Source organism: Lygodium microphyllum, chromosome 3 (assembly GCF_053477565.2).
Source record: "Lygodium microphyllum isolate KBCC chromosome 3, Lygodium_microphyllum_v1.1.10, whole genome shotgun sequence".
Taxonomy (NCBI): domain Eukaryota; kingdom Viridiplantae; phylum Streptophyta; class Polypodiopsida; order Schizaeales; family Lygodiaceae; genus Lygodium; species Lygodium microphyllum.
Genome location: NC_141137.1, coordinates 161,187,068 through 161,206,182, shown reverse-complemented (window position 1 = coordinate 161,206,182; position 19,115 = coordinate 161,187,068).

The window sequence follows — 19,115 nt, the reverse complement described above, 5'->3', positions numbered from 1 at the left end:
AAAGCCCATGATGATAGGGCCAAGGTCATGAAAGTAAAAGACTTGAGGGTTGACCATGGCATGCGATCTAGCCTTAAGCTCGTTACACACCAAATGACGAATGCCCGATCCCTGCCCCAAAGCGTGGGCATGCATTTTTTTAAATTTGGAATAGACATGGGCATAATGCATTTACACACTAAAAGGACACATTTTGCAAAAATGCAAAAAAAATATGTTTATTATTGTTTTGACTAGCTATAAATGCAAAAAGTGCATCCTTGTTCGTCACTTTACAAATTGGATAGGGAGACTCCCTTTCTGGGGAGTTCACCTATTTAGCAGGTAAATAACACGTCACATCCTCTCCTATGTATAAAGAATGTGGATGCCCAACCCCTAAATAAGTGCTTTGGTTGGTTAACACTTACAAAGTGGGGATTTTCCATTTGGTGCGTACTAGTCTTAGATGCTAAAGTGATAAAATTTATATGGTTTTTTCAATTGTTTCGGCTAGTACAAACAGATTTTGGCCATCGCCTCATCCATGAGGGCAACATGCCATTTATCTAAAGGGGCTGCCATGCTGATCATGAGGTTGATGATTTTAGTATTTACATCATGCACATCCTCTTGTTAAGTCTAGTAGCTTGGCACTATTAAAGTGATGAGAAGAGGAAGGGCTCGATGCCATGTTAGTGTATAGCCATATGTGGCAACACTTTTGTGTTGGTAATGGATACCTTTAGCATTATTAATGGAAATAGAGGTGTTGTCAAACAAGAAGGAAATCTATATAAGGAGGTGATGCAAGGAGAGAAGTAACACAATGTGGAAAGCATCCTGTCGATGTGAGAGCTTGTGGAGTGCAGGAGGAGTTTTTTAGTTGTGATGTGTTGATTGTGGCTCATGGAAAGGTTGTCGACAACTTCATTTATGAGAATATATGTTGCAAGTTTGGAGTTCCATTGGACGTATTATCTAATACAAGTTCAAGATTTGAGGAGATTTATGTGATTTTAAAATGCAACAAAATGAATAATTGTACAATACCATTTATAACCCCCAATGTAATCGTTTGAATGAGAAATTCAATGGTGAACTAATGACTATGCTAGTTAAGATGACTATGGAAAACAAAAAGTCTTGGGATTGGAGTTGGCAAGTGCCTTATGGGTCTACTAGACTTGCTTTAAAGAGTGGATTAAGTTTTCTCCATTCCAATGGGTCAGAAGTACAAGCTCCTTCCTTAAGGTCTTTGATGAAGATGATTATGAAGAGAGGTTGTGGCAATTACAAGAGGCGCAACTTGATAAAGATTTGGCAGTAGAGCAGAAGGTCCAAGAGGCATGTAGAAAGTAGATGGATCAAGGATTCAAGGACAAAGGGATAATAGAAGGAGATCTGGTAAACCACAAGCTTGAATTGTAAGAGGTAGATCATCAAAGCCAAAGTGACATGCATTAGACTTCTAGCCTTAGACTAGGAATACAAGTTATTAGTAGACATGAAATGCCAAGGAATATTGAGCACTAGGAGATTCTTCTCTCATGCAAATCATAGTTTTAATTAAGGATGTTGTGAACATAAATCAATTCCCTTGATCATTAAATGTGAAGGCTATAATGGGATGATGGAAGAAAGAAGTTCAAAGATGGGATGATGTTTGGGATAAAGTTGGATAAAGCCAAGCTAGAAATTGAATCTAAAGTAAATGCCCAAAGCTAGAAATTGCCTACATAACTGCTCTATCTAACCCAAAGGCTAGAAATTGCTGAGTGTGGGGGGGTTTCTTATATATACTCAATGCCCCACACTCATAAAGGTGCCACCAATGATCCATGGTGCTCTAAGTTGTAAGGCCTCCATTATGAGGAGAAGCCATGTGTGAGCATAGATATTAGGTGGGTCTTGACTTGTATGTCAAATGAGGTCTATGTGCCTGAATGGAAAAAAGGTGACCTTTGTGGATCTAGCCTTTGGGTTAGATAGAGCAGTTATGTAGGTAGCAACTTGAGGCATAATGCATCGAGTTTTGGGGTATGGGAGTTATTAGGGACCCCTATTTTTGGGTTCAAGAGCCACAGAAGTGGCCCTTGGTTGGGGGGTCTCAGGGAGGCTAGCACCCCCCTTGATGGGGATCCAAGGGCAGCATCCTCAACTTGTTGGTAAAGGGAATATTCCTTGGTCGACTAGGGAAGATTCATAATATGGTTAGACAGGTTGACCAAATTACCTTCTTGGGCTATAAAAGGAAGACCTCTCTAAATCCATCATTAATCTAACTTTCACCTAGTCAGATTTCTTCTAGCTACCCTTAAGCTCTTTGCCTATCATTTGTCTAGGTCGCCATCTAAGCTTCACAGTGGAAGCACACAGGTGGTCATAGCCATCTTTGTATTAGTTTGTTTGAAATTAAAACAATCTCTATTCTTCTCATATTTGATGTGTGTTCGCTACTCCTTGCTCAGATTCTGTCTACTATGCCATGTGATTTCTACATGTACTTGTGTGTTATGTAGGAAAAAGAGGATGATATATCACCTTTTTTGGGACAATTTTGGAGTTAGGTTGTTATGGTGTAAGTTTGAGAATTGATGAAGAGTTGTTGGTTTCTTAATAGAATTTCATTGAAGTAGCATTTGTCATGGAATTTGATATATGCAATCAAATTAGGAGAAGGGTTTGGTTTATTTTATTAATAGTTGGTGCATGGAGCATTCAAAGATATATTGTGGATATTTTGGAGTATCCCTTAGGGAGCTATAAATATTTATTTTTAAATTAATATACTTCTTTTGCATTTTTAGGATTTCCTTCCTTATGTTAGGATTTGTCTCATTTTCAAATGTGTGCATTCATTCTTGGTGAGACATAGACCTTCCATATTTGTATTTTTCGTATATATTTACTCATTTGTGTGTTTTTATTATGGAGTAGGATTAAATTAATAAAAAATATGTACAATAGCTAAAGCTATGCCGGCATTACCAAAAATCTATTTAGACATTAGAAAGTAGTTCAAAGTTTGTTTTGCATACTTGGACTTTTTTGCTAATCACTCTAACTGTTCCCAAAATCTCAGATTTAAATGTAGATTCCAAATGATCAAATGCAAGTACCAGTGTGCCTGGCTGAAGAAGGAAGAGGTCAGCCATGAACCATGAACTGCAATGTCCACCTCAGCCTTAGAGAGTTTTTTAAAATCCCACCACAATAGCTCATGTTATATTCCATAGCTTGAGCATCTTTTCATCCATATTAGCTTGGTCTCCAAATAAAGCAATATAGTAATCTTTAGGTTGAAATGGAAGCTTCCTTTGTGATACTAGTCCTTCAGCAGTATCTTGGCAATGCCAAAGAAGGCATGCAAATGCTTCACTTTCATGCAAGAACATTGCACAATAAGGGGAAGCATTTAACACTTTGGCTAGTGTGTCTTTGCTAGGGAGATATTAATGATCTTTCAAGGCATGCCAAAGAGCAACTCTACTCATTGAGGCTAAAGGGCTGTAGATACATAGTACAACCATCCCCCCCTCCCCTTTCCCAAAGAAAAAGGAAAATTTAAATCGAAATAACCCACTACATGGCCATGATCATCTTACCATCGTAGTTGTGAGCAAAACTCTTACTTAATTAGTAGCAATTCATCACTTTACCTCTTCTAGCTAAGGAAAGAAACCGAGTGTAATTAGGTAACTCATGCATCCCTAAATGCCATTCAATTACCTTCACTTCTTGCAACAGTGATATGGACAACTTCCTTTACCTTAGAAGTATCCTCCACGATGTTTTCCTCCCCTTTGAATGCTTGCCATGTACATTCTAGGGGATGATTGAGATCTTCTTTATGGTCTTATCCATACACACTATCAAACTCAAGGAAATCTTTGCCATTTACCAAATAAGTAAATTTGTTTCTATTAACCAATGGAAGACATGCCAATTCTTTGACAGAAACATTAAATTTGAGTCCCTTGCTCCTATTTGTGAATCAAACTATTGCCTTGCTATCAAGAAGTTTGGTTGTAACTTGCTTTCAAATTTTTTTGTTGTGTATGTAGGCTTTATGAGAAATTTTCACGTAGACTACTTTTTTCTATGGCTTTGATTGAAACTTTTCCTAAAATTTTGCTTAAACATTCTTTAGTACCATTTCATGGTAGCTTTGTAGTAGAGAAATTGTACACTTTGTTATTAACATTTATTAATACCTTATGTTATTTTTGTTGCTCGAGAAGAAAGGTATGATCCTAGTTTTTATCAATGTGGCATTGAACATTTCCTTTGCATGTATTTGCACGTTATACAAAGAAAATATTTATTTCATTACCTAGACCAAATTAGTCTATCACCTTATTGGGCTCATTTGTTGAGGATCATTAGCCTTGGTGGATAGGCATTCCTCGTTATTGCCCATCCATAGATATTTACCCAAAAATTTTACACTTCTATATGGATTGTCAATTTTCTAAGTTGTCAATCTCGTAAAAAGTTTCATATTATTTTGCCATTGGTAGGATGGGTTGGAGACCTTGGACAAGTGGATGTCCATCAAATCTTAATGTTGCTTACACAAAAGAAATGCAAGGCTAAGGGTTACTCATCCTGATAGGAAGAGGAAGGGGAAGTCATGTTTTTTGTTGCTAGGTTGGCATTTCCTTCATAGGGGTTCCTCATTCAATCGGTTCTTTAGGACATCACATGCTTTGATCACTATGCCTTCAAATTCAAGATTTTAAAATTTCCCTATTGATTCATTTTTTGAAAATTTACCATGAATCTTGTGTAAAAATTTGAAAAAATGGTAAGAAATATGATATATAACTATAGTATACAATAGTATTTCAAGCATGGATTTCCTCCTTACATCGGTTGAGTATGTGTTGGCCATCAAGGTACTCCATACATCAGTTGAGTATGGATTGACCATCAAGGTATTTCAAGCATGGATTTCCTCCTTACATCAGTTGAGTATGCGTTGACCATCAAGGTACTCCATCAAGTCATCACAAATTCTAAGGGCCACTCGAGATTCTTCATCAATGTCATTACCCCCTAATCAAATTAGGATCTTCTAGAGATCATTAAGGTCAATATTGGGTTTGTCCAAAATTGACACCTCTTCATCTAAGTCAATTAACATGTTATGAAGCATAACACATGAGTGGACCATGTGTGGTATAAATGCAATATTAGGATTTATGCTTTTCCATCAAGAATATGCCATGTGCCTTTCAAACAATCGAATGCTCTCTCCGCTACCATTCTAGTTGTAGTATTGATGTAGTGGGATCCCTTGAGAAAAGGAATCATGATCTATGGCAAATGGGTAAAGCCTCCATCACCAATAATATACTCCAAAATGCTTATTAGGTCACCATAGCAAATGGTGCACCTGTGAATCTTTGTTTGATTTGACATAGATGGTAGAAAGCATAGATCTTCAATACATGCTTATGATTGACAACACCAAGAAATCAATGTCAACACCAAGCCATCCAACATTGATGTCAAGGAATCATTAGTTAATGTAAAAAATGCATTGAGCAATCATGTTGTTATCGCCATGTTGATCACTCCATGTCTAAAGCCTCCATCACCAATAATATACTCCAAAATGCTTATTAGGTCACCATAGTGAATGGTTCACCTGTCAATCTTTGTTTGATGATAGAAAGCATAGATCTTCAAGACATGCTTATGATGGACAACACCAAGACACCCAACATTGATGTTAAGGAATCATTAGTTAATGTAAAAAATGCATTGAGCAATGCTGTTGTTATTAACATGTTGATCACTCCATGTCTCATGGGATTCTTTTGGAGGTAGATGCATATCAATGTATGTGCAATCAATTGCACTAGAATTAGGTGAACCTCTTTTTTCTTAAAACCCTTATTTCACTTCACTCAATTTTGATTCCGCCCTTCACCACCTAATCAAGTGTGACCTCCTTGCCATAAATGCAATTACAATTTTTTTGAAAATTGTCTAATACAATAGACCTACCACAACCAAAGGTATTGTCTACATGTGCTTGCATATTGCTTGATGCCAATGACATTATAGAAATGGTGATTGCATTTTTGAGAGAGAGTAATCAGCCAACTAGATGATAAAATTTGAAAGGTATGTCCCCTTGCTGTATATCCTCATGATGCATGTCACATAACATTGTAAACAACACATATGGCAATTTGACTCCAGCTCTTGCTAATGTTCATCATCATCTTGAGCATCGAAAAAAAATCATTCTACAAATGAATGCTTTGCAAGTGTGTGTATTATACTTTTTTTTTTTTTGGTTTTATAAGGGGAAACACACTAACATGACTTTATTGCTAGCCGGCCCAATTGCATGGACAGAGGTAAAATATAGTAGTTGTCTCTCAGTTTTAACTTTTTTGTGTGAGATCATTTGCAGTTTTCATCTTGCATGCTACTTAGACAGGTTATTGTAGTATTAGCACCATATGCAAGTCAACCATTGTGCATATAAGATCTCTACCAAATAGTCTCTCGCACAATCTTGTGAAAGTAACACAACTATGAAGCAAAAGTAAGTAAATTATTCTATGGGGAAAAAATCCATGATGCTACAGAAGCATGATTGGTTAATTTTGGCTTCATGTCGTTAGCATATAGATTTGCAAGTATATGCATTATTGTACAATCTAATATGTGTGCTCCTATGTATACTATTCTATGTGAAGAGAATGACATATGGAATCCTTTTGCTACCCTGATAAAGCATGGTCAATAGGTACTCATGATGCTATGAATAGCAATGTAGTAGGAAGTTTGGAAAAGGATGCATGAAATTCTACAAAAGCTTTAAAAATGAGTAGGTTATATTGGTTATGGATAGGGAGCTCGATCAGGGCAACAAGCTTATGTTGCTTGAACATAGAAGCTTCTATTGTTTCTAGATAGCAATATAGTGAATTTGTTTTATTGAAGAGGATGAGTTCTTTCTACTTGAGGAGCTGATGAGTGCTTAGGATAGTAAGCATGCCTTGATTCAAGATAAGAATGTTCTATGGCTTGTGGACAATAGATACTAAAATCTTTGAAATAATAGGTTCATATAGAGAATAAGGATCATGAGCTTGAAATAGATCAGTTTTTGTAGCTTCATAGCTTGTAGCTTACAAGTGCTAGGCAAAAAGGATAGGAATTATAGGCTTATTTTGGAACTAGAGATGTATAGAAGAAGGCAGTAGGGAGGCTAGAAGAGAAAGGCACACTAGACACTATATGTAAGCAAGAGTTCTATTCAATTTCTATTGTAGAAAAATTTTGAATGTTGGTATGTATTCTGATTTGAGGTTGTGCCTTTTTTACAAGAACCATCTAGTTTTGTTTAATCATCCAATTTTAATTTTAAATAGTTCTTCTCTTTTTTTGGGCTCCCACATGCACTGACTGGGACATGGAACCCTTGCATTATCAACACTTTTTTCCTCTTATTTTTTGGCAACTTCTCTAAAACTTGGTGGGAAGGGGCTCTTAAGGTAAAGGGGCCAATAAAGTGATGCCCCCCAAAAGCGAAACACAGCACACCCCAATTGAGTGACCATTTTGCAAAAAAGTTGCAGCTTAATATGTATTCTTCAAACATGTAATGGCAAGGACAAAATAAATGGAAGCATAAAACCAAGGTGGCGAAGCATCCAATGTGGCTCAAAACAGAGCCTCAAATGTCACCGTAGACGTCCAAGCCCATACATCAGTGCTGCCAAGGATGTACATTAGCATATGTTGGATCGAGAAGCATATAAGCCTTCAATGCATAAAGCTTTCAAGTGAAATACTTGTTGTGCACTATATATATAACAAAGAACCTTACTCCAAACTAAGCAAAGAAAGCTCAAACCTATCCAAGAAACATCTCAAGATATGTACCAAGCAACCCCAAGTGTCAACAAGCTAACATGTGGACATGAATACCAAGCCTCAGAAGCATGAAATGACAAGAGGCATATGCTTTTCTAGATAAATGACATTCAATTTTGTTATTACAGCAATGAAATCTCTAAGAAAATTGAGCTAAAAGTGTGCTCAAATCATTCCAATAGCATCTCATAACATTGACATAACATTCCCAAGTGATCCGACATCAAATAGACTTGAGAATGTTATGTCAATGTTATGATGCCTAAACTATGAGATAATGGTTGGTCTTGAGAGCTTCAAATGATGCCTAAACTCAGTCCCAACGTGCTGAGTACAATGCCAAGTTAATTCCCAATAGTGCTTAGGAGCTCAACAACTAAAGATTATGAGCAAGTTGATCAGAGATGGAGGCCAGTAAACTAGTGTAATTCATGCTAAGTTATTGGTATTGTTGCTGCCATTACTGAGTGGAATGTGGTACAAGGGGAGCTCTAATAGGTCCCAGGGAAGCCCTATAACAAGCCTCAAGTAATGGAAAAAAGTCGAGAGATGATGGATCTCAATACATGCCTTGAAGGTTGAGGCTGTGGCTAGCCATGACTGTGAACTGTTGTAGGTATTCCAGTTGAAGCTGATGAAGCAATGCCAGGTTGAGCTCGAGCTCTTGAGGAGGATGGCTCTAATACCAATTGAAGGGAGTGAGCCCGAAGTGGCAGCACATGAGTGGAAACAAGAGCTATGGTGGAAGGAGCGAGAGAGAGAGAGAGAGAGAGAGAGAGAGAGAGAGAGAGAGAGAGAGAGAGAGAGAGAGAGAGAGAGAGAGAGAGAGAGAGAGAGAGAGAGAAGATGCGGGAACTCCAATAGTCACAATGTGTGATCGCCAACCTTCCCTTTATTCAAATATCATTGAAAGAATAAATAATGAAGTGACAATGATGGGCGCCTACCATCTGTAGTGTATATGTGTGTGGGTACTATCAGTGTAGCAATACATAGGCAGCTAGGGACATGCACTTTTACCCCCAACACTAACTTGCCACAGATGTGAGAAGTGGAGTTTTTCTCCTTGTCCTTATTTGGTTTGTCTTCCTTCTTCTTCTTTTGGTCCTTCCCCTTCTTTTGAGAGGATTGCCTTGTCAATGCCTTTGATTTGGAAGCATTCTACCCATTCAATTACTCCTCCTAGTCCGAAACCATAGGAACCAACTTCACTCAAGGCAGACTCTATCCACCCTAAAGCAATCAAAGTGGAGTAAAATACATTGAATCTAGGTGGTAATTGCAAAAGGAGCATTGTCACCATGTCTTTGAAAGTGATCACCTCCCCCACATTCTACACCTGCATCTCAAGCTACCTTAGCTTGTTCACATGCTCCTGCATAGAAGATGATATGTGGATGCTCAAGGTCCTCATCCTTACCTCCAAAGAAACATGTTTCATAATGGTCATTCTGTCGTACATGTGATCAAGCTCCAACCATATCTCCCTAGCCATCATCAGGTGCTCTATATGGGCAATCACGGCTATAGTTTATAAAAGAAAGATAAATAAATGGATGGGGGCATTCAGTTTGTCCTAATGCACCTAAACTGTGGCCAACTCCAAACAGTCTATCATGGAAAGGTCAGACTTGTCTTTCTCGATAATGGACGGTTGGTAGCCTCTGTCACAAGCTCTGCCAAATCATAGGACTCCAATATGATAAGCATCATAATGTGTCAAACGTGGTAGTTCTCACCATTGATCATTTGAAGAGCCAATAGGCTAGGTTTTGGTCTATGATCACTTGAAACTCTATGTCAGAGACTCAAAAGACATATTCACCTACATTACCTACAAAAACACAAAAGCATTCCCATCTTATTATTGTGCAAACATAGTGGGCTAGGGGTCTTCTCTAGTTGTCCTGCTCCTTCACTCATAGTTGAAGGCTCAAAATACAACCTTCCTCCTTGAACATCAAAAACCAACATCAACTTCAACAACTTTACTCCTTTCCCGTACGCCCATGCTCCCCTCAGCCTTGTGTCAATATGTAGCCCTCTCGCTCACCCACGAACACTGAAAATGTAGCCTTGTGCCACATCAAAATCTCCCTTTTAGGTCTACAGTCAGTCCTTCTATTATGCTTTAATACCCTATGAGAGTGCAACAGTATGGAAGTTTATAACTAAGACTAAGAGACAGAGTGAACATGGGAGGTAAGGGAGAGAAAGAGATAGAAAATCATAGAAGATAAGTAAATGATAAATGTTGAAGAAAAAATGTAGATATGTACATGGGCATAATGTGTATGTTTACATGTCTCATCATCGATGATCTCACACCAACTATGAGCCTCGAAGTCTACATAGCAATCTCCACAATCAACAACCACGAAATCTACCATTAGAATGATAACAAAGTGTGGGGGTTGTGTTGACATATAGCCCTTAAAAATGCAATAGGATGGCTAATGATTACTTATTGATTGCATTAAAAATGGGCTAGGTGCCTTAAAAAACAAGCTAATTGCTTGACTACTCATGTGGCACTTATTCGATTGCTCCTATATTTGTGAATTTTCCCTCTATGATGCCACATGGCACCTATCTGACTGCCCACGACTGATGGGAACTACCCATGCTACAACCAAACTGCAGGTGACTACACTCAAGACTACATGTCTAGGGGATGACCATATCACTAACACATGTATCATCAAACTAATCGTAACATATAGTGCATCAAATAAATTTTTATATACACCCATATATCACTAAAAGCATACCTACTTATTTAGTCATACCAATTATAAAATCACACACGCACACACACACACACACACCCTGGGTCATTAATACTTGTATGATTGCCCATATTTAATATGTAATGTCATTTACATTAGTACAAATATAAGATGTATTTAGTAATATATCATCGAATAATTTGATTACTATTTATATAACAATTACAAATAATTGTGTATATACTTACAATATATCTGATTTTTTGTACACTATTCATGAGCTTGATAGTTATTGTCTTGTAAGTAGTTATAAATATTATGCCTTTGACATGCACCTCACTTTTGAGGAGCCAAATGAATCCATGAAAATGCCAACAAGACAATGCATGGATTCAATGCATAGTATTGATAGTCCAAGTGGTATATATTTTAGCAACAACAGATTAAGGTTGTGGAAATCTGTATTTATTGTAAGCTACAATATGTAAAAATTACATGGTATAGTGAGCATAATCCGAGCAAGAAGTAGAGAATACACACAAATATGAGAAGAACATAAATTTCTTCAATTCTAAACAAACTGATACAAAGATGGCTCTATCCATTTGTGTGCTTCCATTGTGAAGCTTAGAGGGCGATCTAGATTGATATGATGGGCAAAGATCTTAAGACTTTCTAGAAGTGATGCCAGGAGGCATATTCCACGGTGGATTCCGTGAGGTTTTACGGTGGATTCCGTAAACTTAGATGACCGGGGCTCATACACAAAGAGGATTCTTTGTGCAAGAAGTTGATGGGGATGCCTGTCCTTTTCGGGCGTTTCATTAATTTAGTGTGTACATGGGTGATTCCATAGCGGGTGATTCCGCAAAATGCATATTAAATTAATAAACGTTTATGAGTTTAGAGTGCGCACTCGTAATAAATTAAGGTTAGGATTTATTTCTAACCAGTTGATTTATTTATGTAGCTGAAGACTGCTAGGTATTCACTTTTGTCGGTTTAATTGTATTATTTTACTAACGATTGTGAATGCTTCAGTTGATGTGTAGAGATAGCAGCAGTGGCGGAGGAAAGCATTGGAGTTTAGCGAGTATTCGACCTTTGGATTATATTTTGATAGGCGCCACGCCTATATTTTGTTATGTCTATTGAGACATCGATTATTGATTATTATTTTGTATGCGCCTATGCGCACAGATATGTTATTTCTATTTGGACATTGAGATTGGGCGTGCCAGACTCTATGGGCACCGTCCATTAGCTTTATTTCCTTTTTTTGTAGAAAGCAAACTCAAAAGCTAAAAGCTTGTCATATTTTTGTAAATTGGGCTATTATTGAGCATGAAGATGGAAATATACATAAAATACATGCTTTGTGAAGCGCTCACACAAGGCATGGGGGAGATTGAACCCAATTGGTCTTTTTCTTCTTGTCGTTCATGCTTTTACATTGTTTTTTGTGCAAAAAGGTAGAGTTCATTGTTCTTGGGGACCTTCCGGGATTCACTACGTGAGCATTCTGCGACCGATCTGCGCACCAAGAAGAACTCTAATTGGATGAAAGATAGATTGATGATGTCTTGGGAGGGGTCTTCCTTTTATAGCCTAGGATAGTAGTTTGGTCGGCATGTTCGACCATATTATGAATCTTCCCTAGTCGGCCAGTGAGAATATTTTAGGGATATTGTCTTTACCAAATTGGCCAAGGGCATTGCCCCAAGATCGCTGTCAGGGGGGCCACTAGCCCCTCCAAGACCCCCAACCAAGGGCTTTCACAACCTCCAAATCCCAAAATAGGGGTCCCTGATAACTCCCAACCTTGCAACTTAATGCTTTGTGCCTCTAGTTGCTACCAAAGTAACTAAAATTTTCTAACTATAATTTCAAATATTTCTAAACTACTAAAGTTTCATTTTAGATCTTACAAAAAGTGCAAGTAATTCTCAATAAACTTCTATTAGAACAATTAAAACTTATTCACCTTCTCATTTTTTTGTTCCATGTGTCTACCTTGTTTAGTTTCTTATTCTTTTTATTAAGTTGACCACATACCATCTAGTTACTTGGCAATCCTAGATGAAATTTTAACAAAAACATCTGAAGATGCCATGTGGCAAGAATGTGATTGCTTAATCAATGCATGGTTTAAACTAATTTTTTCTAAAACAAAATAGATCTAGTTTAGCTTTCAGTTATGCTGCTGGAAATTAGCTAATCAAATTGAAGTATTGATAGTTAGCTATGTACACTAAGTTTTTGACATTTTCCCATGTGGAAAAAAGGGGATCTTTACCCTTGTTTTTCCCTATAGAGTTCAACATCATGAACTTCTATTTGTTGGGGGGCACCACATATCTAGATGGGTGTAGTTAGGGGTAGGGGATTGTTTGCCCCCATTCTGGAATGGCAACCCCTCATCTCCAACCTCCCCTAGATAGGGATGTGATAGATGATGTTGTTCTTGTTCATAATGTGAAAATTTGTCAAAAACAACTTATGATATTTCCTAAACTTTATGCTTCCTTTTTTTGTGTTTCACATACGCAACTAGCATATACAGTGTACATAAGTTGAGATTAACATTATGTTACACAATGAGCTTGATTGTAATTAGATAGCTAATTAGACCGAAATCATATGAGGGAGGAACTTGGAATCACATAAGCAACTAGCATATACAACATAAGTTGAGATTAACATTATGTTGCATAATGAGCTTGATTGTAATTAGATAGCTCATTAGACCAAAATCGTATGAGGGAGGAAGCCACCAAAAAAAAAAAACATTTAAAAGTCTTAAGGAATTACAAGATCTTTGTGTGCTTATACAAACATAAGAGGGAGAAATGAGAAGGAAGGAGCTAGAAGTAGATGACAAACCCAAAGTTTGTTAGGTATGAGATTACTCCTTATATTGTGGTTGTGTATACGACATTGTGTACTCTAACGGGGTAGGGCATGCTCTCCAACATCACAACAATCAGTGAAATATGCATCACTACATTGCAATGGATAGCTTATCTTTCTCCATGATTGCATTCTCTTTTGGTGTTCAAGGAAAATAAATATGTCCTTATTGAGATACATTTTGAACAAAAATCCATCTCTTTTTCTCCATTAAATTTATGCTCATTAAACAACATTTGGCATTGATAAAGGTGTTGTTTACAAGCTTGAGCCTCTTATTTAACATATAACTCACACTTAACAAACTACACTCATCACAACATCTAAATAAAATTTCAAATAGATCAATACTTCTCCCCTTTTTTGAGGCCCCTTTGGTGTGCTCTTTTTGGCCTTAATTTACAATGCACACACTTCTCATCATCTAACATACACATGGACACATACTATATTTATCATGTGTATATCAACTTCTAATACAACTTACACTCACAAGCAAAGTAATAGTCAAATGTGACACAAGTGTAGATGCACACACAAATTCTCTCTCTTATATAATATAACTAATGTCATATAAATGTTAACATACTTGCGTTTAGATACTAGGCCTCTATGCACCCACATAAATATGTATCTATACACAAGATACATGTAGTGGGTTCTCTCTATGGTCAAATATTTTTGAGTGTTGGTATAGTGCAAAGGATGAGTGTAGGTCTTCATCAATCTTTTCAAATGAGAAGAGAGAAGTAACTTTTGATGTGTACCATAACCCCTTCCTATATCAATTTATTTGTGTACTTTGGTTCTTCTAATTAGTGTTTTATGGTCACAAATGCCTATTTGTAAGAGTATGTCTTACAACCCTCATTCTTTTGCTATCTAGAGGCTTTGCTTTGAAGATGTGAACAAATGGATAACCAATGCCAATGCAAGTAAAACAACATATGACTCAAGAAGACAATGCTACACGCCGCTCACATATCCCAATTTGTAGTGTTACTTTTCTAATTGAAAATGAATATTCTCAATTATAAAAATACATTGTCCCCTTAATTTTTGAGCTAAGATTTCTTTTTTATATAAATATTGGCAAGCAATTTAAATTTCTATTTGAATTTTCCTCTACAGTGGCCTGGTGACCTTAATGAATACTTGTTTTATTTCTAGCCTTTTTTATCTTGGCAATTTTACCTAGCCATGCTTTGAGTTGTGTAAGTTCATTTCTAATCCATATTTTGATTCCCTTGAAACATTTTTTTGTTTTAATGCTCCTCCTCTATGTTCTATGCTTCCAAACTCCAAAGTTTCTTCACTCTTATATGTTTCATATTTCTTAGTTGCATGCCATGGCATCACCCATTTGAACCCTCATTCTTCTCATACTTTCCTCTCTAGCATGTATGTCTTTGAACATGCTTGATCATCTTTATATACTATTCTCTCTTTTGTTTCTTCATGACATTGTCAAGTAGGCCTTCTAAATGTATATTGAATGTAATCCTATTTCACAATGCATTTGCATTAACTACCAAAAAGATGGTGCCAATCATGCCTTCCTAATCTTTGTCCTCCATTGTTTGATTTTCTTCTATACCTCCTCTTTCACTATGGTTGTCATTTCCTTGACTTCATCTTGAATCTTCCTCTTAATTGTAGCCACCTTCTTTGCCAATCTTTGTTGCATTTAGCTCCACAATACACGTTAGCACTTTGGCAAGTGAGTCCTTCAAGTACTCTATTTACCAACTCTAGTGCATGGAGTTATTGTGGCAAGCCTCTTGAAGCATAGCTAGTTTACTAAAATGTAGCATGCTCACATACCAATGACCAACCTATATCTCATTTTCTTAAATGTGTCCCTTTCAAGCCCTCTCTTTTTATTCTTATTCACGAGCTCATTATTACTTCCACCCAAGAATTAAATCTCTAATTGCAAGGGGGAAGATTGCACTCCTTGTGGTAAATTCTCAATCAAAGGATAGCTAGGGTTGTCAAAAAGAAAAGGTACTCAATTAGATTAGGAATAATTTTTTAAAATAAAGAAAGTTTTGTGTGAATGTGGGCTCTAGATGACTTAAACTTTCAAGTTCACTAGAGATGTCATGCAATGCACACATTGAGGCCATTTGTTAGGCATGTGGCAAGGTGCCCTTACCCTTACATATCAAGGATTGTATTGTTTGCATGCATGTGTAATGCATGCATCGCCAACATGGAACCATTTGATCATGGTAAATTGTTCATGATGAATTTTTGAATTTACATCTAACAAATCATACAAAATGAAGGGTAAGTGCTATTATACTTTGATTTCTCACAAGTTTCCAAAGTTAGGCCATTCTTCATAATGTGTGAGCACATTCTTTGTAGTAGCTTTATTGATGCAATGCCCACTTCTATAACATAGGCATTGGTTAAATTAAATATTGTTTATAGGCTATCACATATTTAATGTACTCTTTTGTTATGTGAGGATCACCTAGTGTAATAAGCTATGAATATCAGGTCTAAAACATATATTCAAAAAATACTCATTCACAAGTAACTCAACATTATGGTTTGTTCAGTTAACATTGTACACCACCACCTAGTTTCTTTATGGAAGATATAATCTAAACTTTAAGAAAATGTACTAGCATTATTCTCCATGTAAAAGAAGCATGATGTTAATCAAGAAAAGTCCAATTCTCTTTATAGAGGAGCACTATTTACATGATTCTATATACTTCCCAAAACCAAATTAGCAAGTTTTCCTCATAATTGTGCATGTTCTCTAGCTAGCATGAATCTAAAGAATATAAAATAAAAATTACTAGTCATAAATATGCAAACTCTCTAGTCTAAGAACTATAAGCTTTTCCAAGATTCTCTATATTCATGCACTTTTTCCTATCTAGAGATTGCTCAAAAGAACTCAATGACCTAGAAGCCCCTACATGATTACCATGTGCTTACACAGTTTGCAATCACAATGAGTAATTGAGTGCATATCAATTGCAAAAGAAATAGGAAAAAAAAGTTTCATCAACACAAGGTGGAAGGACCGTTTAGTGTGTTTATCGCAAAGTGAAGATTGGTTCCACTCATTATTGAACAAGTCTAGGAGCTTAGAAGATCCACATCGATAGAGTGTATCAAGTAGAAGGCATCCAAAGGCAAGCTATTCAATGAACACACTTTCTCATGGTAGCACAACTTCTCTCTTTTGCATTATGTAGAGAGAGGAACCATTTTATTGAGTAGACGACTCATCTAACTCCCAAGCATGGCATGTGAAACCATAGTTTCCTAATAACCACCTAGCAACCCAAACATTTTGGATTGCACTCAATATGGGTGAAGACGACAGTGGTACTAATTTCAATGCAATTTAGGACCAAGCAACATCAAAAGTTCACTTTCAAAGATCATTCACAAGCATTCATTAATTTACATATATTCAATGCAATACCTCTATAATTGTAGGTTTGCTTTGGTTACAACAATAAATCAAATGCAATCACACAAGTATCTTAGCCAAGGGCATCAAGCAAATTGTAGCCTTCTTTAAGCTATCTATGATTTCATTGTGACTTTATCTAATTGTCAAACATGTCGTTCATTCCTCATAATACTAGTACTAGTGGGCATTAATGTAAGTGTAATCACTTTGTGTTAAGATATCAAGTACTTTGCTAACAACATATATAAGGTTGGTAACACTTGGTATTGACCAAATATTTTTCAAGGATTTCAAAAGCCAATGTAGTCCCCACAAATTCCAACTCAGGTACATGATGCAATAAGGGGTTATTAACTTTGATCAAAGTAAAATGCAACTTAGGCCAATCACCAAGAGAGAAATTTCTTATCCTAGTTACAAAAGCGAATGCACCATTAGTGCACTTCCAAGCAAGTTGAACAAGAAGATGCATACTTTGCTAATAATGAATAATGGAACATGATATTCAAAAGATACTTGAAAACAAAAACACAAAGAGCCACAAAAAACATCCTTCTATTGTGTAGATGTATGTAAATTTTGTGGAAAAACCGACTTCAACTCTTCATCATGCCATTGCAATAACTATCCAAAATTTTACACTTTTCATTTTTAAGGCAAACATTTTGTGTAAATGTCTAACTCCAAGAATAAGAGTAAATTGGAAGGATACGCTTATTTTGACCTCGTTGAAAAAAGAATGCCATGTGCTTTTGGAATGAAGGTTTGTGTACAAGGTCATGAACATAGAAGTATAGGGTGTTCAACTGCAAAGGTTTAAGGGATTATCAACCCAAAATACAAAACACAAGCCACGACAAATCAAGAGAATGCTATTGATAAAACACCTTTGGAAACTCCACGTGTCTTAACTTCTTGTTGATTAACCAATTTTTTTGTTTTTTTAAATACCATCTTCAAATCTAACCTCTTGGGTTTGTGCTAAACCACTAGAATGACCTGTCAAGTCAAAAATTTTCATCCACTCTACTTTAGCTACTTGTGTTGGCAATGTAAGGTAGCTAGGAGGACACGCCAAACATTAAAACAATACATAATATGTTCAAATAGCGATCCATTACACCACCCTAATGCATACTTGTCTCCTTTATATCCTTGTGCTAAGCTCCTATAATTGAATGGTCCTTCTTATCAAACATGAACCCAGGTCCCATGTTGCTCTTTTATAGAGGTTGAAAAAGCACCCATCCCACATAGGAAGGAATTTCAAGGTAGTTATTTCCTCAATGCATTCCACGTGCAAATAGCTAAATTTAAGTCTTTAATACACTTCTTACATTGTACAATACATTATTATGCCCTTTTCAAGTATTGACACAAACTTCATCTCTCTTTTGCAATCATATTGAATAGCCTGTTGACTATATAACCAAGGGCAATGGGAAAATAATTTCTTGATTAGTGAAAATTATGAGAACGGCCTCATGACAAATAAGCTTGAAAACAATCGTGCATGTTTCGAAAGGTCCAAAACCTAGCATTCTCAAAGAACACATTTTGAGATGGTAATCATGCATGTTTCAAAAGGTCCAAAACCTAGCATTCTCGAAGAACACATTTTGAGATGGTAAGTTTTTGTATGGGCTTGCATTTTGAGCTCAAAACACCACTAAAGTGTGCTCGCCTACTGAGTACAAACACCAAGATTTAAATCCAAATCACACTCTAAAAATCTAAACATGACTATTTTGTATTTAGGCTGAAAAAGCTGTCTAATGTGGGTGATCTTAACACACCTAGCATAACCTAAAACAATGGTACCAACCGTGTTTTACAGAATTCCGAGTACTTTAGTTATTTAAACAAGGCACTGTGCCAAGAATACACTCCAATTGAATTGCAGTCTTAATACCCAAATGAATGAACTGAAGATATGGAGAATATATATGATGCTTGAAGACTTCTATTGTCTGTGCCTCACAGCAGCAGAATATCTTGAGTATGCTGCCATCTTTATGAAGATATGTATTCATATCAAATTCGAGTGTGCAAAATGGATCCATGGATAGTTCATGCTATTCCACTGCAGGTCATTTTGTGGACTCTTTAAGGCTTTTTAGTCGTGTAAAGACGCAGTTAAAAAGGGA